The 22,200-nt window shown below is 41.7% G+C and overlaps 1 long non-coding RNA gene and 1 other non-coding gene across 2 annotated transcripts in view; both read right to left on the bottom strand.

Moving 5' to 3' along the window:
• Positions 1 to 2,704: 2,704 nt before the first annotated feature.
• LOC122429762 overlaps positions 2,705 to 22,200 on the bottom strand; it is a 29,391-nt gene continuing 9,895 nt past the window's right edge. The window contains exon 3 of the long non-coding RNA XR_006266129.1: positions 2,705 to 2,890. This is a non-coding gene — a long non-coding RNA (uncharacterized LOC122429762). The remainder of the gene's footprint in view (positions 2,891 to 22,200) is intronic.
• On the bottom strand, positions 18,155 to 18,227 carry TRNAG-CCC. Its single transcript has one exon. It is a non-coding gene; the product is annotated as a tRNA-Gly (tRNA).

Genomic DNA, 22,200 nt, shown 5'->3' with positions numbered 1-22,200 from the left:
CAATTCTAAATACAAGAGAAATTAACCAAAATGAATTTCAGATTCATGTGAACTGGGAAATAGTCAATATTAAATATCCAGTATAAATGTTTGTTTGCTAATCTAATATAGACATGTCTAAGAGCCGCTAACATTAACCATAATATTTTCATTGTGCCTAGGTTTATTATAAGTTAAATACTGTTATATTGTTATCTCTGTTACAAGTTTGTCAGCAAGGAAAGTAACTTGAGTGAAGAAACTTTAAAAAAAATGATATATGAGCTTTTAGATAAACTCTGTTAAGATTAAAAATGTCTGTCTAAAACAGTCTCTCTAGATATTGGTAACCTGAATTTCTAGGGTTGTGCTAAACTAAGTGATAGAAGTTTATTGAATAGCTAGGTCATTTTCAAATAAAATAAGATTCTGAAACATTCATTACTGAATACTAACTTCCTCTTACCGAGAAACTAAAGATTTTGGACTATTAATGAATAATGTTTGATGCCATCCTGAGATGTTCTCTAGAATATTTTTTAGAAATTATCACTGGTATTTATGTTCACCAATCTATAGAATGCTAATATAAAGGTCAGTTCTCAGTTGCTTAAGGAAGGTAGGATGTGTGTTTTCAATAAAGAAAGTACAAGGAATGAAATTACATTTTATGAAGGGAAAAGGAAGTAGGTCTGACTTATAGGTGGCTGTTTCAGGATGGGAGAACAAAGTAATGGGTGTAGAAAGTGATAAGAAGGCTTGATGGAAAGTGCACCCCAAAGGAAGAGTAGGGCAAATCCCTTCTCCCTATGCGGCAGGAGGGGAGACAGGGTATACTGTTCCACTAATAGTTACAGCATGGGGGAGGGAAGGACGATAAGGGTCTGGTTTTTCCATTCCTGCATTCCAAGACCCTCCTTGGTTTTATCTGCTCTTTCGTCCTTGGGTCACCACAAGGAGAACAGATGCATAGAGCAAGAAGTCGGGTCTTTTTAACAGAGTTAGAAAATGTAAAGAAAAACCAAACACGGATGAAGAATACAATAACTGAAATGAAAAAATAAGACTAGAAGGACTCAATATAGACTAAATGATAGAGGAACAGATAAGTGATTTGGAAGATAGAGTCAGGGAAATCACTGCCACTGAACAGAAAAAAGAAAAGAGAATGAAAAAAATTAGGAGTTTAAAAGACCTCTGGGGAAACATGAAGTGCACGAATATTTGCATTACAGGGGTCCCAGAAGGAGAAGAGAGAAAGGAGTTGAGTACGTATTGAAGACATAATAGCTAAAAAAATCACCTAATGTGGGAAAAGAAACAGTCACCCAAGTCCAGGAAGTGCAGAGTCTCACATAGGATTAATCCAAAAAGGAGTATAACACAACACACTGTAATCAAAATGACAAAAATTAAAGATAAAGTGAGAATATCAAAAGCGAAAGGGAAAAGCAACAAATAACATACGAGAGAAACTCTGCAGGCCACAAAGGAGTGGCATGATATATTTAAAGTGATGAAAGGGGAAAACCTACAATCAAGAATACTCTACTCAGCAAGGCTCTTGTTCAGATTTGACGGAGAGATTAAAAGCTCTACAGACAATCGAAGCTAGAGGAATTCATTAAACCAGCTTAACGACAGATGTTAAAGGAACTTCTCTAGGTGAAAAAGAAAAGGCCATAACTAGATGCACGAAAACAGCGAAATGAAAGAACTGATTGGTAAAGGTAAACATACAGAAAAGATAGGAAATCGTCCACACACAAAGCGGTTAGAAAGGTTAAAGGACAAAAATCATAAAAATCATCTATATCCACAATAAGCAATTAAGGGATACATAAAACAATCAGATGAAAAATATAATTATCAAAAAAAAAAAAAAAAGAAAAATATAATTATCAAATAGTAATTGTGAGAGGAAGAGAGAACAAATCAAATGCAGTCTCTCTATATATAGACTGCCCTATAAAAACCTCATGGTAACGACAAACCAAAAATCCATAAGCTATACACAAAAAAGAAAAAAGGACTTCAAACACTAAAGACAGTCATCAAATTACAAAAGAACAAGAGAAGAAAAGAAAAAAACAAAGACCTATAAAAACAACCCTCAAACAACAAAAGGGCAAAGAACATACATATCAATAATTACCATAATGGACTAAATGCTCCATTCAAAAGACATAGACTGGCTGAATGGATATAAAAACAAGACCTGTGGGACTTCCCTGGTGGTCCAGTGGTTAAGACTCTGCACTTCTAATGCTGGGGGGACGGGTTCCTTCCCTGGTTCGGGAACTAAGATCCCGCATGCCTCTTGGTGTGTCGAAAAAGAAAAAAAACAAGACCCGTATATATATTACCTACAAGGTACTCACTTCAGATCTAAAGACACACAGACTGAAAGTGAGGGGAGAGAAAAAGGTATTCCATGCAAATTGAAATAAAAAAGGCGGCCAGAGTCGTAATACTTATATCAGACAGAACAGACTTTAAAATAAAGACTGTTACAAGAGACAAAGCAGGACACTACGTGATGATCAAGAAATCAATCCAGAGAGCAAGAAGGGCGACCGCCCGGAAGGCACAGAAGTCCCATGCCCTTTTCCAGTACACCGCCCGAGGCATCTCTTCCATCTGGCTATTCCTGTGTTACATCTGTTGGCTGGAAAAAAAAAAGTGCACAACTCAAGAGCTGTAAGTTCAGTTTTATTTGGAGCAAGTGAAGACTACAGCCATGGAGACAGCTTCTCACGTAGCTCTGAGGAACTGCTCGGAAGAAATAGGGAGGGAGATCAGTAAACGCATGATTTTGTAAGGGAGTCCAGGCAAACAAGCACCGATCTCAGCGGAAGGCTGCTGCTAGTCATGAGGAGCAGACGCTTCTGGTAATGATTTTGATGCTCTTCTAGACATGAGAAGACACAAAAAATTGGGTTCATAACATTTTCTTCTGAAACACTATCTAAAAGCCCGTTCTGCCTGTTTTTCCAGAGCAAAGAATGCCTCATTCGTGATCTCTATCCTGAACTTCTTTCAGGGTGAAAGGTCAGTGGTGACTGCAGTGGCTAGTGACTTAATTCTTGTAGAACTAGATGGAGAGGGACTTTTTTTTGTTAACGTATCCTTTTATAACAAACCAGTAATGTAGTAAGCAAATGTTTTCCTGAGTTCTAAGAGCTGCTCCAGCAATTAACAGAACTCAAACAGGGGGTTGTGGGAACTTCTGATCGTTAGCCAGAGACCAGGTGATAATCTGGAAGGCTACTGGCATCTGAAATATGGAGGGGGCAGTCTTATGGGACTGAGGCCTCAACCTATGGGTCTGATAATGAGTTGAACTCTAGGACACCTACGTGGTATCAGAAAATTGCTTGGTGACATAGGGGATACACACACTGGAATTAGGTGCAGAATCAGAAATGGTGATCAGCTGGTGATCAGAAATGAGATCAGAATCAGAATTACAAGATGACTGGATATCCACATGCAGAAGAATGAAGTTGGACTCCTGCCTCATTCCATATATAAAAATTAACCTCAAAAAAAAAATTAACCTCAAATATCAATGTATCAAAAGCACAAATGTAAGACGTCAAACTAAAGCTGTAGAACAAACCATAGGTTTAAATCTTCATGATTTTGAATTAGGCAACAGTTTCTTAGAATGGATACCAAAAGCACAAGCAATAAGAAAAAAATAGATATACAGTACTTCATCAAAATTAAAACCTTTTGCACAGCAAAGAGCACTACAAAATGAAAAGACAACTCACCAAAAGCTGGGAGAAAATATTTATAAATCATATATCTGTAAATCATATACTAGATATTGCTGCTTAGTTGCTAAGTTATGTCCGACTCTTTGTGACCCTGTGGACTGCAGCCCTCCAGGTTCCTCTGCCCATGGGATGTCCCAGGCATGAATACTGGAATGGGTTGCCATTTCCTTCTCTGGGGGATCTTTCCAGATCAGGGATTGAACCTCCGTCTCCTGGATTGGCAGGTGGATTCTTTACCACTGAGCCCCCAGCGAAGCCCATATTAGATATCAATTATCTTAGATATATTAGATATCTTCCTTCCTGGAGAAGGAAATGGCAATCCACTCCAGTATTCTTACCTGGGAAATCTTATGGACAGAGGAGCCTGGTGGGCTACAGTCCATGGGGTTGCAAGAGTTGGACACAACTTAGCAACTAACACACATGTCCAACTATGCGACCCCATGGACTATAGCCTGCCAGGCTCCTCTGTCTATAGCATTTTTCAAGCAAGAATACTCGAGTGGGTTTCCATTTTCTCCTTCAGGGGATCTTCCCAGATCAGGGATCAAACCAGTGTCTCCTGCATTGCAGGCAGATCCTTTACCACTGAGCCACCTGGGAAGCCCCTCAGTGAAATATTATTCAGTCATAAAAAGGAATGATGTAGGAATTCATGCTACAGTATGACCTTGAAAATATGATGCTAGGTGAAACAAGTCAGTCATCAAAGGCCATACACTGTATGGCTGCATTTCTATGAAATGTCCAGAATAGGCAAAACCCATAGAGATGGAAAGTTGATTAGTGTTTGCCCGGATTTAGAAGGAGGAAGGAATGGGCAGTCAACAGGTGTAAGTTTCCTTTTGAGAAGATGAATGTTCTGCATTTATTAGTGGTGATGGTTGCACAACTTTGTGAAGACACTAAAACCACTCAGTTGCATATTTTGAGAGTGTGAATTTTATGGTATGTAAATTATATCTCAGAAAAGTCTATGAAAAAATACTGATAACTATTCCCTACTCAGATCAACCAAATCCAAATATCTAGAGATGAGGCTACAGCATTTACATTTTTAAAAACTATCTTGTGATTCTGAACACCGGGAGTTTGTAACCCACTGCATTGACTAAACCATCAGGGACTTCCCTGCTGGTCCAGTGGTTAAGATTCTGCGCTTCCAGTGCAGGGGGTGTATTGGATTTGAGCCCTGGTTGGGGAACTAAGATCCCACAAGCTGTATAGCGTGGCCAAAAAAAGAAAAAATCAATCTTTTTAAATTGTAAATTTGTTGGTAGGCACTAGCAAGATTCTTTGACTCTCCCTGGCTCTAATGATAATTCTGATGGGGACAGTTGGTAGGAAAATGTCCGAAGTAATCGAACCTAGGTCTCCTGCATTGCAGGTGGATTCTTTACCAGTTGAGCCACAAGAGAAGCCCAAGAATACTGGGGTGGGTAGTCTATCCCTTCTCCAGGGGATCTTCCCAACCCAGGAATCAAACTGGGGTCTCCTGCATTGCAGGCAGATTCCTTACCAACTGAGCTATCAGGGAAGCCCCAAGAAATTGTAACTAAAACTCACCAGTACAGGTGTCAGAATTCACCAGTGCTATCAACAAAGGGACATATTGTTTCATTTTGTGGTAATGTGTTTTTTTAAAAAGTTTTCCCCAGTGCTAATCAATTAGCATGCTCTTACATGTTCTCCCTGTTGCAATATCATGGAAAATTTTTCAAAAAATGTAACATTACTCTTAATTACAATGTCACTATAATGATCTGTAATGTCAGAATTGTATTTTTTTTAAATCTACTTCAGCTTCAGAGTTCACACTGGGAGAGCTATGGTGACCCCTAGCTCTGAGGATTTCCCTTTGAATTCCAGAGTGGGAGTCAGACTTCAGGTCTTGAGGCTGTCCTAAGGGTGAAATGCTTTTTTTTTAAAAAAAATAAATTTTTATTTATTTTTGGCTGTGCTGGGTCTTCATTGCTGCATGCAGGTTTTCTCTAGTTGCAGCGAGCGGGGTCTACTCTTGATCGTGGTGCAGGGGCTTCTCATTGCAGAGGCTTCTCTGGTTGCTGGGCACAGTCTCAGGAGTAGTTGCACAGGGGCTGAGTTGCTTCGCGGCATGTGGGATCTTCCCAGATCAGGGATGGAACCTGTGTCCCCTGTGTTGGCGGGTGGATTCTTAACTACTGGACCACCAGGGAAGCCCCAGGTGAGGTGCTCTAAGGGAGCACAGGCTAAACTATTTCACCTATCCTAAGGGAAGGCAAGAGCCACAAAGGCCACATAGTTTTTAATTTTACTTTATCATTTGTTTAATATTCCCACTTAATTCCAAAAAGGAAGTTGAAGTAATTTGACTGTTTATCTAAGAAAGCAGATTTAGGCCCAGAGTAGGCCTTATAAGCAAAGCCTTCATTTTCCGGCATGGTTCCTTATGCAGAGAGATATGAGCCTAATAAATCCACTTAACCTGGATATTACGTATCATTTTGGAAAATGATTGTTTTCTTCATGGTCTAGTCTGTGATAAGAAGCAGCAGGGACAAAGCTACACAGAAGATGTAATAGCAAAGCTCTTGTATACTCTACTGGGAAATGCCTTGGTTCTGCTAAGATACCAGAATTACACACCTTTTTATTAGACAAGTTTAGCACATTTAACTAATAACCTTTCTGAAGCATGTAAGTCTCTAAATAATGGCTTTCAAACACTCACTCTTCTATTAATAAGCATAATAGATGGAATGCAAAACTCTCCTGAGGTCTATCAGAGTTACACAAAAGAACTCTACCTGTAACTTTGCTATCTGTACTCCTTACAAGAAAGCATATCAATATTGAAGTAAGTAAAAGCAATGTTATTAATATTGAACCCAGACTTCTGTTCATTGTACTAGTATTTGCTAATATTGAATTATACTAATTACATTAATATTTAATTTGGGGATAGGTTCAATAGAAATGCAATTAGGACAATCTATTGAGGTATGTTCAATACTGAGGCAATACTGAATCTATTGAATTTAGAATTACCCTAATAATAAGATCAGTTTAGACAAGCTTCTTACTAGATACTTCTGACCTAGCCAGGATGGAAAAGCTGGTACCATACAGCCCTCTCACTATAAATAACCACAGAACTAGATAAGGTACATAAAATAGACATTGGACAACAGTCTGGGGGGACTCTCCTGAAAGAATTTTCCTTTTCTTTCCTGAAAGAAGGAAAACAAACAAGGTAAGTTACATATACACATAAAAAACTTCACGGATGAGTTATCTCAAACATTTAAAGGGAAAATAATATTAATCCTACACATCTTTTGTAGAAAATAGAGGAGGTGGGAACATTTACAAACTTGTTTCATGAGACAAGAGTTACTCATATCAAAACCAAAAAACAAAACAAAACGGTGGGGGACTTCCTTGGTGGTTCAGTGGCTAAGACTCCATGCTCCCAATGCAGGGTGCCTGGATTCAATCCCTGGTCAGGGAACTAAGATCCCATATGCCACAACTAAGACCTGGTACAGCCAAATAAATTCATTAAATAAATAAAAAGAATTTTTTAAAAAGGCATTACAAAAAAATCCCCCCAAACTGCTGACCAATATGATGCAGAACATAGATATAGAAGTCCTTAACAAAATTTTAGCAAATTGAGCCCAGCCATATGGAAGAATAATTATCATGATCAAATGGGGTTTATTCCAGGAATGCAATGTTAGCTTAACATTTGAATACAAATTAATGTAATTTAACAGAATAAAGAAGAGAAATCATGTGATCATCTCCACAGACACAGGAAAAGCATTTGTAAAATATAACATTCACTCACAGTAAAATCTCTCAGCAAACACAGAATAATAGGAACCTTTCTGTTCATAATGTACATATCTGACAAAGGACTTTTATCCAGAATATAAGAGCAACTCTTATGACTCAAAAATAAAAAGGTGAACAAATCAATTTTTTTTTAAAAAGTAGCCAAAAAGGACTTCCCTGGTGATCTGGCTAAGAATCTGCCTTCCAACACGAGGGACACAGTTTCGATCCCTTGTCTATGAAGATTCTGCATGCCATGGGGCAACAAAACCCATGTACAACTGCTGAGTTCATGTGCTGCAACTGCTCAAATCAGCGAGCTCTAGAGCCCGTGCTCTGCAACAAGAGAAGCCTCCCCGATGAGAGGCCCGAGATCCTCAATCAAGACTCAGCGCAGCCATAAATAAATATATATAAAACAAAAATAAAAGTCAAGAAGACTTCTGCTTTCAGAAAAATGGAGTAGACATACTTTTACTTTACTCCTCCTGCTAAGTACAGCTAAAAACTCTGGACATTCTATATAAAGCAAAGATAAAGAGACTCTGAAAGGTGGGGAAAAGGAAGACCAGCCACAGACTTCAGGAAGTGAGGAACAAGGTGGTAAATTCCCCGGGTTTTCTTTTCTCGCTCGCTCTCTCACACATCACACACACCACACACCACACACACCACACCACACACACACACACACACACACTCTAGAAAAGCCTACTGGCTCTAGCCAAAGACCCAAAGGGACAACCTTGAGTCTGGTTCCAGCTGTTCCTATTTTTGGTATGCTGTGAGGAATAAATCACCTACCCAGCCTAAACTTTGATGAGGTTTAATAAAAAGCCCTAATACAACTTAAAACTATTTTTCCCCCCTGAGACCAAAACTCTCCTTTCTTAACTCAACTTCCTCTCCTTCCTCTTTTCTTTAATTGTGTCAGCCATGCTTGCCCCACTTTTTTCAGTGCTTAGCCTGTATCCTATATTGCATCTCCTCAACATCCATTTTACTGGGCTATAATTTGCTTCAATATGCATATCTTTTAAATGCATAATCTGATAAGCTCTGATGAATGCATATACCAATGAAATTATAATTGCAATCAACATATAGAACATTTTCAGCATCCTCAAAAGTTTCATCTTCCCTCCTGGCAGTCTATCTCTTAGCCCCAAGTGTTTTCTTTGGTCACTATATTTGCATTTTCACTATAGTTTTTACACTTTGGGGTCTGGCTTTTTTCACTCAGCATAATGGTTTTGCATGTATGTCACAGTTATCTGTAGTTTGTTCCTTTTTATTGCTGAGTAGTATTCTATTGTACAGATATACACCATATTTTGTATATTGACTCACCAGGTGCAAGGCATTTGGTTGCACCCTGTTTGGGCTATTACTGTGAATAAAACTGCAATGATCACTCATGGAAAAAGAAAAGGTGGCATAGAAGTATATTTACTGACAAACATTCATGACAAATTGCTAAATGAGAAAAGAAAAAAAAGGTTACAGGACAGTTAATACAATATGGACCAAATTTTGTAAAGAATATACTTGGTAAATAAGTAAGTGCATAGACAAAAGCCCCAAAAGTGTGTGTGTGTTGGCTGTGCCTCGTGGCATGCAGGACCTTAGTTCCCCCACCAGGGATCGAACCCATGCCCCCTGCATTGGAAGTGTGGACTCTTAATCACTAGATAGCCAGGGAAGTCCTGAAAGCCCCAAATGTTAAATGTTAATGATGGTTATCTCTGGGTGTTGAGATTACATGATTTTTAGATTAAAAAAAACAATAAAGTGGGGAAAAGACTGTAAAAGGCACTTCACAAAGGAGGAGTTGCCAATAAGCACACAAAAACTGATCCCTGGTTATCAAGGAAAAGTGGTTCAAGTCACCACGCATGCCATGACTGACAGTACCAAGTGTGGGCCAAGATGCAGAGCAACGAACCTCATATGTTACTGGCGGGAATGTGAAACTGTGCAACCACTTTGAAAACTGGTCTGGCAGTTTCTCATAAAGTTAAACATGCACCTACCCTATGACCGAGCAAATACACCTCTAGGTATTTACCCAAGAGGAATGAAAACATTGAACACAGAAAACACTTGTGCACGAACATTCACAGCACCTTTATTCCTAACACAGAATGTTCTAGGAAGAAAATCAGATTTCAAAAACTTGTTCTCTTTTCCTAGTCCAGGTTTTAGCAACTAGAACAGCAACAAACTAGAAACAACTCAAATGTCCATCAATAGGAGAATGAATAAACAAAATGGATCCTTCCATACAGAGGAATACTACTCATCAATAAAAAATAATAAAAAAAGAAAATCATTTCTGATATACACAACACAAGGATGGGCCTCAATATCATTGTGTTGAGTAAAAGAAGCCAGGTACAAAGAGATCCACATTGATTCCGTTTATGTGAAGTTCTGAAATAGGCAATACCAATCTGCAGCAAAAAAAAAAAAAAATCAGAGCAGTGGCTGCCTGTGGAGTGGGGTGGGGTGGGAGATGGAAGGGGTTGACATGGATGGAGCTGACAGATATCTGGGGGGTTATGGCAGTATTCTGTATTGTGATGGGGTATGGGTTACACAGACAGATGTGACTGTTGAAACTCAGAACTGTGAACTTAAGACCTGTCATTTCACTGTACAGGAGTTATACTTCAATAAACAAGGGGAAAATTTAAAAGAAACAAATCTTTTTGTTAATACAAATTCAAACATATAAAGCAATAGAAAGTATACTTTTATAAGTACCCCATCATATTGGAGTAATAATTTGCTGACTTCTGTGACTGGTAATAAATTGCTTAAGACAAGCATCACAACTGATTCCCCGTTCATTCATGAGCCAAGAATGATTGTGTGTTGATTTTCTCATAAAAGCCTTCCTCCTCCCTTGCTATGTCTCAGGGTTTGAGAAATTTCTCGAATTTTAGAAAGGTAGAATTTTCTAGCCTTCTCAGGGATTTCAATGGAATGTCAGAATTTGACCTATTGACACCTAATTTTTAAATGTGGTCATTTGCAAATACCAGCAAGTCTTCATTTTTTAAGTTTTTTTTTTTTTTTTTTTTTTTTTTACTGGTCAACATTGCCTTTAGGAGCAAACAAGTAGGATTAGTTTTAAAATAAGCTCAGTGTTTTTTCCTGTTTTACCAATTGAAGAATTACAGTAATAATCTATGCTGTACTCCTCTCCATTCATATTTTAGAAGATGAATTAATGAAAAGAATGAGGTAGACTGGGGTTAGGATGCTGTTTTTCCATTTACTTGCTATGTGACCTTGAATAAATTTTTCGATCTTTCTAACCCTCAGCCTCCCTAACAACAGGTATATGAATATGTACCTCAAAGCGTCATAATGAAGAATAAACATCATCTGAGAAAATGCCTTGACATCCACCAGGAGCTCAGTAAATATTACTGCCTCCCTTTAACTCTTTAGCAGGGGACAAGAGTGAAGAATGTTCCTTCCTCCATATTTCAGAGGTAGGTACACGCTAAAATCTGGACCTTCTTTGGGTAACTTACACAAGTCCACTTTGAACTGTTTTACAGGGGAGGTGGCTATGGATGGATCAAGGCAGGTGGGAGTGGGAGGGCTGTGCGAGCCTCGCCTTTTATCTCCCTAGAACATCATGAACATTTTCTAATAACTAATGATGAAAATATTGCCTGCAGTTTCTTTTCTTCTCGATGAAAGAGTACTAAGAAAGCCGTTTCTTGCTGTTGTTGTTTTTTTAACTGCTCACTGGGAATCACTGATCTGGGACCCGGCTGGTGGGACCCGGCTGGTGTATGGGAGGGCAGCTTTCCCAAGAGCCGGTGGTGGGGACATGTCAGCACAGGCTGCCGCGGTCACTCTCAGATCCCGAACGATGCTCCCCAGCGTGGCAGGGAGGGCAGGCATGGAGAAGTCCCTCTGCCCTCTGTTACATTTTGCTTAAAGATCCATTTTTGCTTTTGTCACCTCTCTCAGAGCGACCAGACTTTACTACAAAGCCCAACCAGATCTCTGTAATAAATTACCTGGCAAGAGAGAAAAGGACAAAGGAATGTATTAGGAAATCTGACTTTCTTCCTAGAGCGTTCAGGGTTACCTGTTCCAAAGGCGCAGGGTTGTACTAGGGTGTGTGCTGGGCAGTTTGCAGCTTAACATTAGTAGAAAAAGTTCAGTTGGTTCAAATCATTTATAAATTTTTTGTATTAAGGGTGAAATGTTTCCAAACCTGGAGAAATAGTGTTACAAGATAGCACTGGACATTTGTACTACAGGTATAAATAAGCCTGTAATTGACTAAACCTTCACAACAATTATGTGAGGTTGGTTATGTATTACCCATTTTATAAATGAGTAAACAAAGGCTCAAAGAGGATGTGTGTTTGCTTGGAGTCATGAGTATTGTAAGGGAGAAGACGAGGCTTAGAACCCTGGCCTCCTTGCTCCAAATCTTTCCCCACTAGGTGATCAATGAATGCTAGATGCTAGTTTGACTTTACATATGTGCGTATGTGAAAAGTGTTAGTTACTCAGTTGTGTCTGACTCTTTGCAACTCCATGGACTGTAGCCCGGCAGGCTCCTCTGTCCATGCAATTCTCCAAGCAAGAATATTGGAGTGGGTTGCCGTTTTCTTCTCAAGGGGATCTCCCCAACCCAAGGATCGAACTCAGGTCGTCTGCACTGCAAGGGATTCTTTACCGTCTGAGCTACTAGGGAAGCGTGTGTGTGTGTGTGTGTGTGTGTGTGTTGGAATAGAGTACATTGGAATAGAGTTGCTTTACAATGTCTGAACTCTTTTGACAGTAGTATTGGTTGACTGGCCATCAGAAAACTAGCCCAGAATGTGATCCTGGGGGTCCAGAGAGTGAGGGAAAAGGTGGAGATGAAGGAAGCTGACACGAGCTGCTGTATGCAAACATGACAGCAAGGACTTCAGGGTGAAGATATAAGAGGCGTTTCTGATGGACTGTCTTATATTGGATCTCCTTTCATATATTTCCTTTCTGGGATTACACCTCTTTTTCCAACTGGAAACAACCAATGCAGAGTGAAGAACAAGGGAAAATAGAAACACGTATCATTTCCAGAGTGTCAAAAGTATCATCAAGCTGAGGAAGAAATTTATAAATGTACACACATAATTTTTTTAGATTAAAAACACTGTGTCCCACCAAGTACAAAGCTTGTTTGATTTTTTTTTTTTTTGTCAGCCCTGTGTATTTTTGTTAGTAATGTTGAGCACTGAGATTATTTTCTTAGCACAGAATTTTCCAGTAAACCTCCCACATTGGTGCAAACTTCCTGTTCTTCTTCCTAGACCCTTCATTACAGGCAGCAGGAGAGCTGATATTCAGCAGAAAATTAACTTGGCGGGGTGTGTGCTTAAAGGCATCAACTTTCAAGAAAAGGAAGTTTTTGTTTTGTTTTACAAAGCATTGCTTTTTACTTGTGGTGGGCCTTTTGAAGTTATGGATTATTTTCTGAAGATAGAGGTTTTTGGTTTAGCACAATTCTCAGTACCTGGAAAACACTCAGTGTGTGTTGTTGAACTGAATGCCTAACATGTACTTTCCCTTGATCAAATAAAGAAATTTTATGGGTTAATATTTATTTTGATTTAAGATACAGAATTATTTACTTATTTATTTTTGGCTGCACTGCACAGCATGCAGGACCTTAGTTCCCTGACCAGTGATCAAACCTGTGTCCCCTGTATTGGAAGGTAGAGTGTTAACCTCTGGACTACCGGGGAAATCCCTTCAGCCTTTATTTTCGATGAGCTTATAGGAGCAGGCGATCTTTGGAAACTGGATAAATGGATTTGTGAGGACTATGGTCCAAGAACATGCTTAAAAAAGGAGGCTTTGATCCTTTATTAAGCACAAAACAAGCTCACAGCTAAGTAAACCTCCTCTTAAATTTGTGGTTATCAGGCTTGGCTGTATATTGTAATCACCTGGGGTAGAATAGTGGTAGCTTTGAAAAACATACTTCTGCCAGGTCTCAGACCCAGAAATTTTTGTATAATTGGTTTAATCTACAAATTTTTCCAATAGCCATGTATAGATGTGAGAGTTGGAGTATAAAGAAAGCTGAGCGCCAAAGAATTGATGCTTTTGAACTGTGGTATTGGAGAAGATTCTTGAAAGTTGCTTGGACTGCAAGATCCAACCAGTCCATCCTAAAGGAGATCAGTCCTGAATACTCATTGGAAGGACTGATGCTGAAGCTGAAACTCCAATACTTTGGCCACCTGACGCGAACAACTGACTCATTGGAAAAGACCCTGATGCTGGGAAAGACTGATGGCAGGAGGAGAAGGGGACGACAGAGAATGAGATGGTTGGATGGCATCACTGAGTCGATGGATGTGAGTTTGAGTAAGCTCCAGGAGTTGGTGAAGGACAGGGAAGGCTGGTGTGCTGCAGTCCCTGGAGTCACAAAGAGTTGGACACAATTGAGCAACTCAACTGAACTGAACTGAGCTTCAGATTTTAAAAAAACTTGCCAGGAGATTCTAATGGGCAGCCAGAGCTGAGCATCATTCTGTTACATAAATGAATACATTTAATCATATTTACTAAATACTAGGCACTGTGCTGGGTACTTGTTATTCTTTATTTTACTGACATGGAAACTGGGACTCGTGGATTTTGACTTGCTTACCATGATAGAGCAACTCAGTGTTAAAGTTGGAAAGAAAAAAGATCCTAGGGCCTTACACTCTTTTTGCCATTTACATCATAGTAATTAAAAAATATGCTAGTGCCTGCAGAAGCCAATGTCTGCCCTTTGAAAACGTAGACATGAGTAAATGAAGACCGACTCACTGAGGATTACAAGGACAGTCCTCAGAATGCTATGTGAAGCCAATTTTTAAAATATTTATTTTTATTAATTTATTTGGTTGTACCAGGTTTTACTTGTGGCTTGTGGAATCCCCAGCTTCAGCACATGGGGTCTTTAGCTGAGGCACAGAAACTCTTCGCTGCAGCATGTGGGATCTAGTTCCCCAACCAGGGATTGTACCCTGGCCCCCTGCATTGGGAGCGTGGAGTCTTAGCCACTGGACCACCAGAGAAGTCCCGGAAGCCAGTTTTCAAACATGTATGGAAATAAAATCTGGGTGCCAGGCCTATTGGATACATATTTCCTTCTAATGTATTTAGAATGTATATATATTTCCTTCTCTTCTTCAAAACCCAGCAACATCTCTTACCGAATTGGAAATTGCAGATCGTTAGAAGGGCCTGATGTCAGCCCTTGTTGAGTTTAGCCTCAGAGATGTACTTACTAATAGCCATTGAAGAGCAGGACTGGGTGACCACGACAAAGAAAATCGAGGCTGAGTTGTCCACGGGGTGGGCAACTAAGGTGCTATACGCAGTCAGGTCACTCATTGCCCCTGTTGTAAACTAGCGTGCTGTGGACTGAGACTGTATATCATTTATGGACATCCAGACTGCTTAGAGACCCAGGAGGCAGCTATTCAGTTAAGAAAAGGCAAGCTAAGAAAAACAAGACTTCAACCAAACCCAACTGTAATCGTGGTGGAGAAGCTCATTGCCTGTCTGGAGGTGGCTTGTGACTCTAATGTGTGAGTGCGCTGTGTATGTTTTGGCTTGAATAACCCCTTATTCACAGTGTTATGCCTCAGGTGTCCCATCAATGCTTCCTTTTTCTCTCTGAATTTCCCTCCCTTCAAGGTCTTTCCTCCATCCTTACAAACTCTCCGTTGGCCAAGAAACATATGGAGTAAACATGGCTTGTGGGCATTTTAGAGTTCTGCTGGGAGAAGCGGGAACTGTTTAATAAATCAAGACAAATCTGAGACAAAGGCAGATGAGAAAGAGAAGTAGACACAAAAGATGAAATGGGCAGGTAGAGAAAGTGATAGGAAGGTACTTAGAGATGGAGAACAGATAGTATACGAAAGAGTGAATGAGACACAGACAGGCAGAATCCTAGTGAGAGAGAATGGAGAGAAGCAGAGACAGGAGCTCAGAGAGAGCTAGACAGACAGGGGGAGGGAGACAGACAGACAGAGGCAGCCAGGCAGCAGTGGAGAGAGAGACAGAGGCGCAGAGCAGAGCAGACAGGAGACAGAGGCGGCCAGAGGTGGAGGGGGAGAGAGACGCGTATCGAGGGGGGAGCCGGGGAACGGAAAGAGGTGAACAGGGACATGGACGGCAGTGAGCAGAGGGGAGAGGCCAGGGGGGTGTGGTGTGGACAGCACTGTGTGCGTCCTCCCAGAGGAGCGAGGAGCTGGATGGGTTTGCCAGGAGGGACAGCCTCTCCACTGGGGCTGTAGAAGGGGATGAGTTTAGTCATCCTCAATAGCAGCAGGATTCCTTCATCCCTAAGCCCAATCCATATTCCATCTGGTGGGCAGTCTAGCGAATGCAGCTTCCTACACCCGCACTCTGGGCCAGGGGAGGACCTCACAGAATTACAGATGTGGGAACCGAGACCCTCGTGGTGGACGTGTGTGGCTTCCTGGTCAGCCCTTTTCCATTCACTCTGTTTCCAGTAACGACCTCCCATGTTTGTGGGGAACCACCCCTCCCCACCTCCATCTGTGGTTTTTGTGGCCTTGGCAGGACCTCCCACCACACCCATTCCAGGGACAGTGTAGGATCCAGGCTTGGCGTCTGATCCAGAGCATCAGTTTCCCCTGTGGTCAGTGACTGGCTCAGGAGTAGGCACATAACTCAAGGGAGGCAAGTCAGAGCCAATCAGTCTCTTTTGGAGGGTGTATGTGGGCTCCAGGGTTTGCCCTCAGATCCAGACTTGAACCTGGAGACACGTTGGCTGAAGCTGGGGCTGCCATCTTGCCAACTCGCATAGTCGCAAAATGAAGCCAGCACCCAGCGAAACAGAGAGTAAAATGAAGAACCTCTGCATTCTCATGGTCTCTTCTGAACCCTGATCAAGCTGTTCTAAGTCAGAACTATCTCTAGAGTTTTTATTTATTAAAGCCAATAGATATCCTTTTTCTCTGACAGCATAAACCAGTTCAAATGGAAGTTTCTGTCCGTTGCAACCAAATCCTAATTGATATAATGTTCTGGGTTATATCATCACATTCTACAGACTTGCAGTTTAAGTAACTTATCTAAGATTTTAGCTAGTTGGTATCAGCACATGAACTGAGGTTTCACCAAACAAGTACCCCTCTGAACTCACTCTTCCATTCTCTCCCCCTTGTTTTAAGATAATGGGCCCATTTCAAATAAATGGTTTTACTTTAGTGACTTCATAATGTCTGAAAATGCCAACTCTAAGCAAAATTGCTATGCCCAGGCAATGCTTATTTAGGCTCAGCTGTTTCCTTATTCTGTGATGTTCTCCTCTCTTTTCCTAGCCGCGGTAAGCAGAACATGACAGGTATCTCAGATACTTTCATGTGAACTTATGGTGGTTCAGACATTGAAGAATCTGTCTGCAATGAGAGTGGCCCGGGTTTGATCCCCTGGAGAAGGGAATGGCAACCCGCTCCAGATTTCTTGCCTGGAAAATTCCATGGACAGTTGAAGCCTGGCATTCTACAGTCCATGGGATCACAGAGTTGGACACAACTGAGCAACTAACACTTCTTCTTCTACCAAGTAGAACCTTTACCTTTTAAAAGAGAACAGTAAAAAGATCCCGAAGGAATAAATTTCTTAAAGCAGGAATCCCAAATATTGTAGCATATGGTTAGAGAACATACTTGGAGGTGCTGAAACATCTTCTTATTCTCTGAACATTGGGCACTAGGTCCAAGAGTCATTTTATAAGATTGTAAATGAAATCTTCCTGAAGAATCCTGAAAAATGTCCCCTGTGTTACATACATTGAGAGCAGTGATTCTCCAACTTGGCTGCGTGTTAGTCATTGGAGAGCTTGTTAAAACAAAGGCTGGGCCCCGCCCCCAGAGCCTCAGTTTCTGTGGGTCTGGGCTGGGGCCCAAGAACTTGCATTTCTAAAAAGTTCCCAAGTGATGCTGGTACTGCAGGTCTGGGTGGGACCCCACCTTTGAAGATCATGTTTAGATTTTAAAATACAACTCTGAGAGAGTTTGACCGGCTGACAGAAAACCTCCACACTGCGCTGCCCTAGCCCTAGATAGTAGGAGACCCCCACTTCTCCCCACCCCACCTCCCAGGAGCGATACCAGTCAGAGCTTGAGGCATAGCCTGGACAGTCGTGCAAAAGTCCCTGGTGTCCCCCAGGTGCGACCACTTGTGAAGAAGATGCAGGACTAGAGCCAGGAGTCCAGGAGGGCTAGGATCTGCTGATGCTTGTGTGGTGAGAAAACATTTTAAAAGTATGAATTCAGGGTTTTTTCCTTTCTGATAATTCCTGTTACTCTAGCACTGTCCCCTACCCAAAACTCTCCTCTGACTCTACTCCAGGCAACAACTAGAACCCCTTTTTTAAAAAAAAAAAATGTATTTATTTGGCTGCACTGGGTCTCAGTTGCAGCACACAGGATCTTCAATCTTCACTGTGGCATGCGGGATCTTTAGTTGTGGCATGTGAACTCTTAGTTGCAGCATGTGGGATCTAATTCCCTGACCAGGGTTTGAACCCAGGCCCTCTTCATTGGGAGTGCAGAGTCTTAGCCACTGGACCACCAGGGAGGTCCCAGCTAGAACACTTTTATTCTCATTGCACCAAGGAAGGGCTGATATAGTACAAGAAACAGGAAGTCTACTTCCAGCTTTTGTGAATCTGACCACACAGGCCAGCCTGTTGGCTGTGTGACCGGGGTCATGCAGAGGCCACTGCCCCCAGAAGGCCCTTGCACTTAGGTCGAATGCTCTGTGGTGCTGCCCTGAAATTCTTAATAATTTTAGCTTTGAATCTGTGACTTGTAAACCAGACCACAGGACAGTGGAGCTTGCACCAGGGGCCTGGAGCTGTGACTCTTGTGCATCTTGCCCCCACTGTGTCTGGCTTGGGATCCCTGCCGCTCACTCCTATGTCCCCTGGTGCCACAGCCCCTCTCACCTCCCTCTTCCTGTGTTGTGATCTGCTAGCTCCCTCCACACCTGATGCGGGCCTGGGCACAGGTGCAGGCACTGGGGGTGTCAGGGCTGGGTGTGCCTACCCCATGGCATCTGGGGGTGGGATTCAAGGAAGCTGCCTTTTGGCCTCAGGCTGAGGGTACCAATCTGGTGGAGCTTCTTGCCCACTCACCCAGAGACTGAGTTTGCACGTGTGTACCAGCATGAAGGCTGCCATCCCTCAGGGATCGGCTGTCTGCTGTGGGCCCTCGGGAAGGGGACATTGACTTTCCTAACCCCTGCCCAGCCTGGTGTTTTCATTTTACATGGAGCCTGGCAAGTGATGTAGCTGCCCTGAACACGGGGCTTGACATAGCCCACCAAAACCTCTGCACCCAAGAATAGCGGAGATGTAATGAAGAGGTGAAATAGCAGAGATGAAATGAAGTACATAGATAGCCCCGCAGAGGTTCCTGCTTTTCCCAGCACCATGTGGGAAAGAAGACCTTTGCACTCCAAATAGTAAAGAGTTGAGCTGAGAGCAAGCTGGAACTGGGGGACCTTGGGTCAGGGATGACTTAGCACTGACCTGGCAGTCCAAAGGCCAGGTGAGAGCAGGCATCCATTGGGGGATACCAGCATGGATAGACTGTGACCCAGATGAGGTGGATCTGTACCTGAGTGTAAATCCACTTGGACAGATTAAACTCTTGCCATCAGATGAAATGGAGGTTTGAAGTAGAAAGTAAGTTTGTTTATAGACAAAGAACTCCAAGGTCTTTCCTGAATGTATGAATTGCGGTTCATACCTGACATACTATCCTCCCCAAAATGGGAAAAGGAAGTTGTAGAGGCATAGGGTTAAGAATGTGCAAGAAAAGGCATCTCTTGCAGATTGGGAGCTGAGCGACTGGTCAGCCTGGCAAGGAACCACTGTTCAGAGGGCCTAAATAGAGAACTCTGGATGTCACCCACAAGAGACAAATTACCCAGGCTCGTGAAACATCAGGACTAAGGCTGGTCAGAGGAAGCCACCCTAAGAGGCAGTGCCATGGCCCACTCCGAAACTTCCTTATAAGAGAGTTGTTTAAACTGTTCATTAAAATATTTTGTTCTATCATGGATATATGTTTCTTTTGCATTTTATTTGGGAGAACCCTTTCCTTAAAGTAACTTCGCTAGAGTGGTTTAGGAATAAAAAAAATGTTGGTTGCTAGGGGCACTGTCCCCGTGAAGGGCAAGATCAATACTTGATGAAAGTGAGCAGGAGCTGAGTTAGAAAGACTGGAAGGAGGAAAGTGACCTCAGCCTGATATTTTTACTGAAAAATAGTTTTAAGATGTTTTTCTTTTTATCTCATTTTTCTGCAACAAGCATGCTTTCCTTATGCATTTTTTACAAGAAGGGGAAAACCTCTAAAAACAAGAGGAAACTGGAGGGACTCACAATACCTGTGGTGAAGGCTAATTTATGATTAGCCTTTCTCTGCATTTTAGAGGAGAGGAGGAATAAAGGAAGAAAAATCCCCGACATAGACTACCTGTCACATTCTGTTTTCATTAGCTGGATCCAGATGTAAATGAAAGAACAAACATTCCCAGGGAGCAACCAGAAAGATGTGGCAACAGGGTGGTCCCCCAAGGGGCCGGGTCTTCAGAGGTAGAAAGTCCACCTGCAGGAGCCCTCCTCAAGTTGTCAACTTGGACTAGATGGCAGCTGACCCAGAAGATGCACCCCAGCAGGTTGTTGGGCTTTTGAGATTGCAGGGTGGGGGCAGGGAGTGGATTCTCTGGCCAGACTAGACCTATGTCATAAAACTTCTTAAATAATCAAGTATGTTCCAGGCTGCAGCAAATGAGACAAAACTCAGATAAAACCAAAACCATTGCATCCAAAGTGCACAGATGGTTCCCTGGGGTTCCCTGAAACTGGATCTGACTTAGGGAGGATTTCAACTTCTCCATTTGGTGCCAAATCTACCATAAGAGAGAATGCCCGATACGGATGCAACTCAAACCTGTGATAAACTAGGACAGAAAAAGCCATTCAAAGAGCCGAAGCAGCTACACAGAACAAAAAGGGAGAAGAGACAAGCAGACTCAGAGAGAAATGGCATTTGATCACTGAGAGCAGATTACTGACTTATTCTTATGGAATCAGACAGAGTCGAAAAAGGTTCTTCAGAAGGGGGTCAAGGCCCCCATCCCATTTGAAAGAACATGCACCCTACTTGGCTGGGCGCCCTTTTCCACCAGTGTGGCCTCTATGTAAAGAGAATTGGACCCTGGTTCTCAGAAGCTTGTGTTTCCTCTCTGTCAGGGAGCCTGTTTAGCTCATGATGGGAATTTTGTCTTCAGCAGCATCGGTTTTCAAAATTCCTCACATGGACACAAAATTAAAAGGGAAGTGGAGTCCCTTTGGGATGTTTTATCTCATGAATCATCCATCCCTTCCTGACTCTCCTGGGAATCCCATCCACACACAGAGGTCCCATTGACTCCTGTGGTCCCTATCAAAGCCAACTTCAAGAACGGAAAAGATGAGCCCTAGTTGATTTCATGTTGGACTCACCAGCTAAATTCTATTGCTGGCAATGGTCAGATCAGCCTAGGATTAAAGAGACAGAAATACAAGAGCCTGCTATTCAAGTACTTGGGGGTTTCTAGCATTTGAACTGTAAATAGATCCAATAATTTATATGCAGGCAGATGAATGGGCAACAGAGCTCTGTAGAGTTGTTGTTGTTGTTTTTAAACCTACTCTTTAGCCTGTATGGGTAGTAACTAGGCTGTAAACACATGCAACTAAAGAAAGTCCTTTGTCAATTTTTATTTTTCTTTTAATATTAGAACAAGTACCAGAGTTCAAGAAAGTTCATTGAAATCTGTGCAGTCCAAATCCTTTTCAGGGACACAGCAACTTCAGTTTTTGAAATACTTATCTGATTTAAATATTCAACAAGAAAAATTATTTTTCATAAACAGGCTAGAACTGTTCTGTATACCTCACATTCCCAGGAAGAGAAGAGAGAGAACTGACTGATAGTCATCAGAAATTTGTTCTTGGAAACATGAATATTTCTGTATAATTCATAACTAAGTCAAATAACTGATTTGTACACTTGTTCATTCATTCACTTTGCTCATTCACTGGACATCTGGTAAGTCCCTTCTTGTGCTAGGCCTGGGGGAGTAAAATGAAATTACATAGATTCCAGTTCTATGTAAGATGGGGTAGGTAGCCTTGTGTCTCCCACTGAATTCCGCTATAAAACCTGGACAGAATACATGGAGCAAGTATTCACCATGAAAAGTAAATAGTATTAGGTTGACTGGAGAAAAGACCAAATTTTGAAATACCACTGAATAGGTGGTGAACCTGACACTTTTATTCCCACTGATATGCCCTGGCCTGGTCTCAGGGAAGCCTCAGACCTGGAGGTGAGCCTTGGCAAGGATGCGAAATGAAGGCTCCAGGGGATGCTATTTAAACTCTGACATGAGGAACGGCAAAGGGTTTCCTGACATTCCGAGAAAACAGAGAAAATTCCCCACTTTTCTTCTTCCTTCCTTTGCTTTCCGTAATCTCTCACATGATCCAGCCTTCA

This window comes from Cervus canadensis, chromosome 28, assembly GCF_019320065.1.
Source record: "Cervus canadensis isolate Bull #8, Minnesota chromosome 28, ASM1932006v1, whole genome shotgun sequence".
NCBI classification, from domain to species: Eukaryota; Metazoa; Chordata; class Mammalia; order Artiodactyla; family Cervidae; genus Cervus; species Cervus canadensis.
The sequence above is the reverse complement of the archived record's forward strand: the minus strand, read 5'-3'. Positions and strand labels throughout refer to the sequence as shown.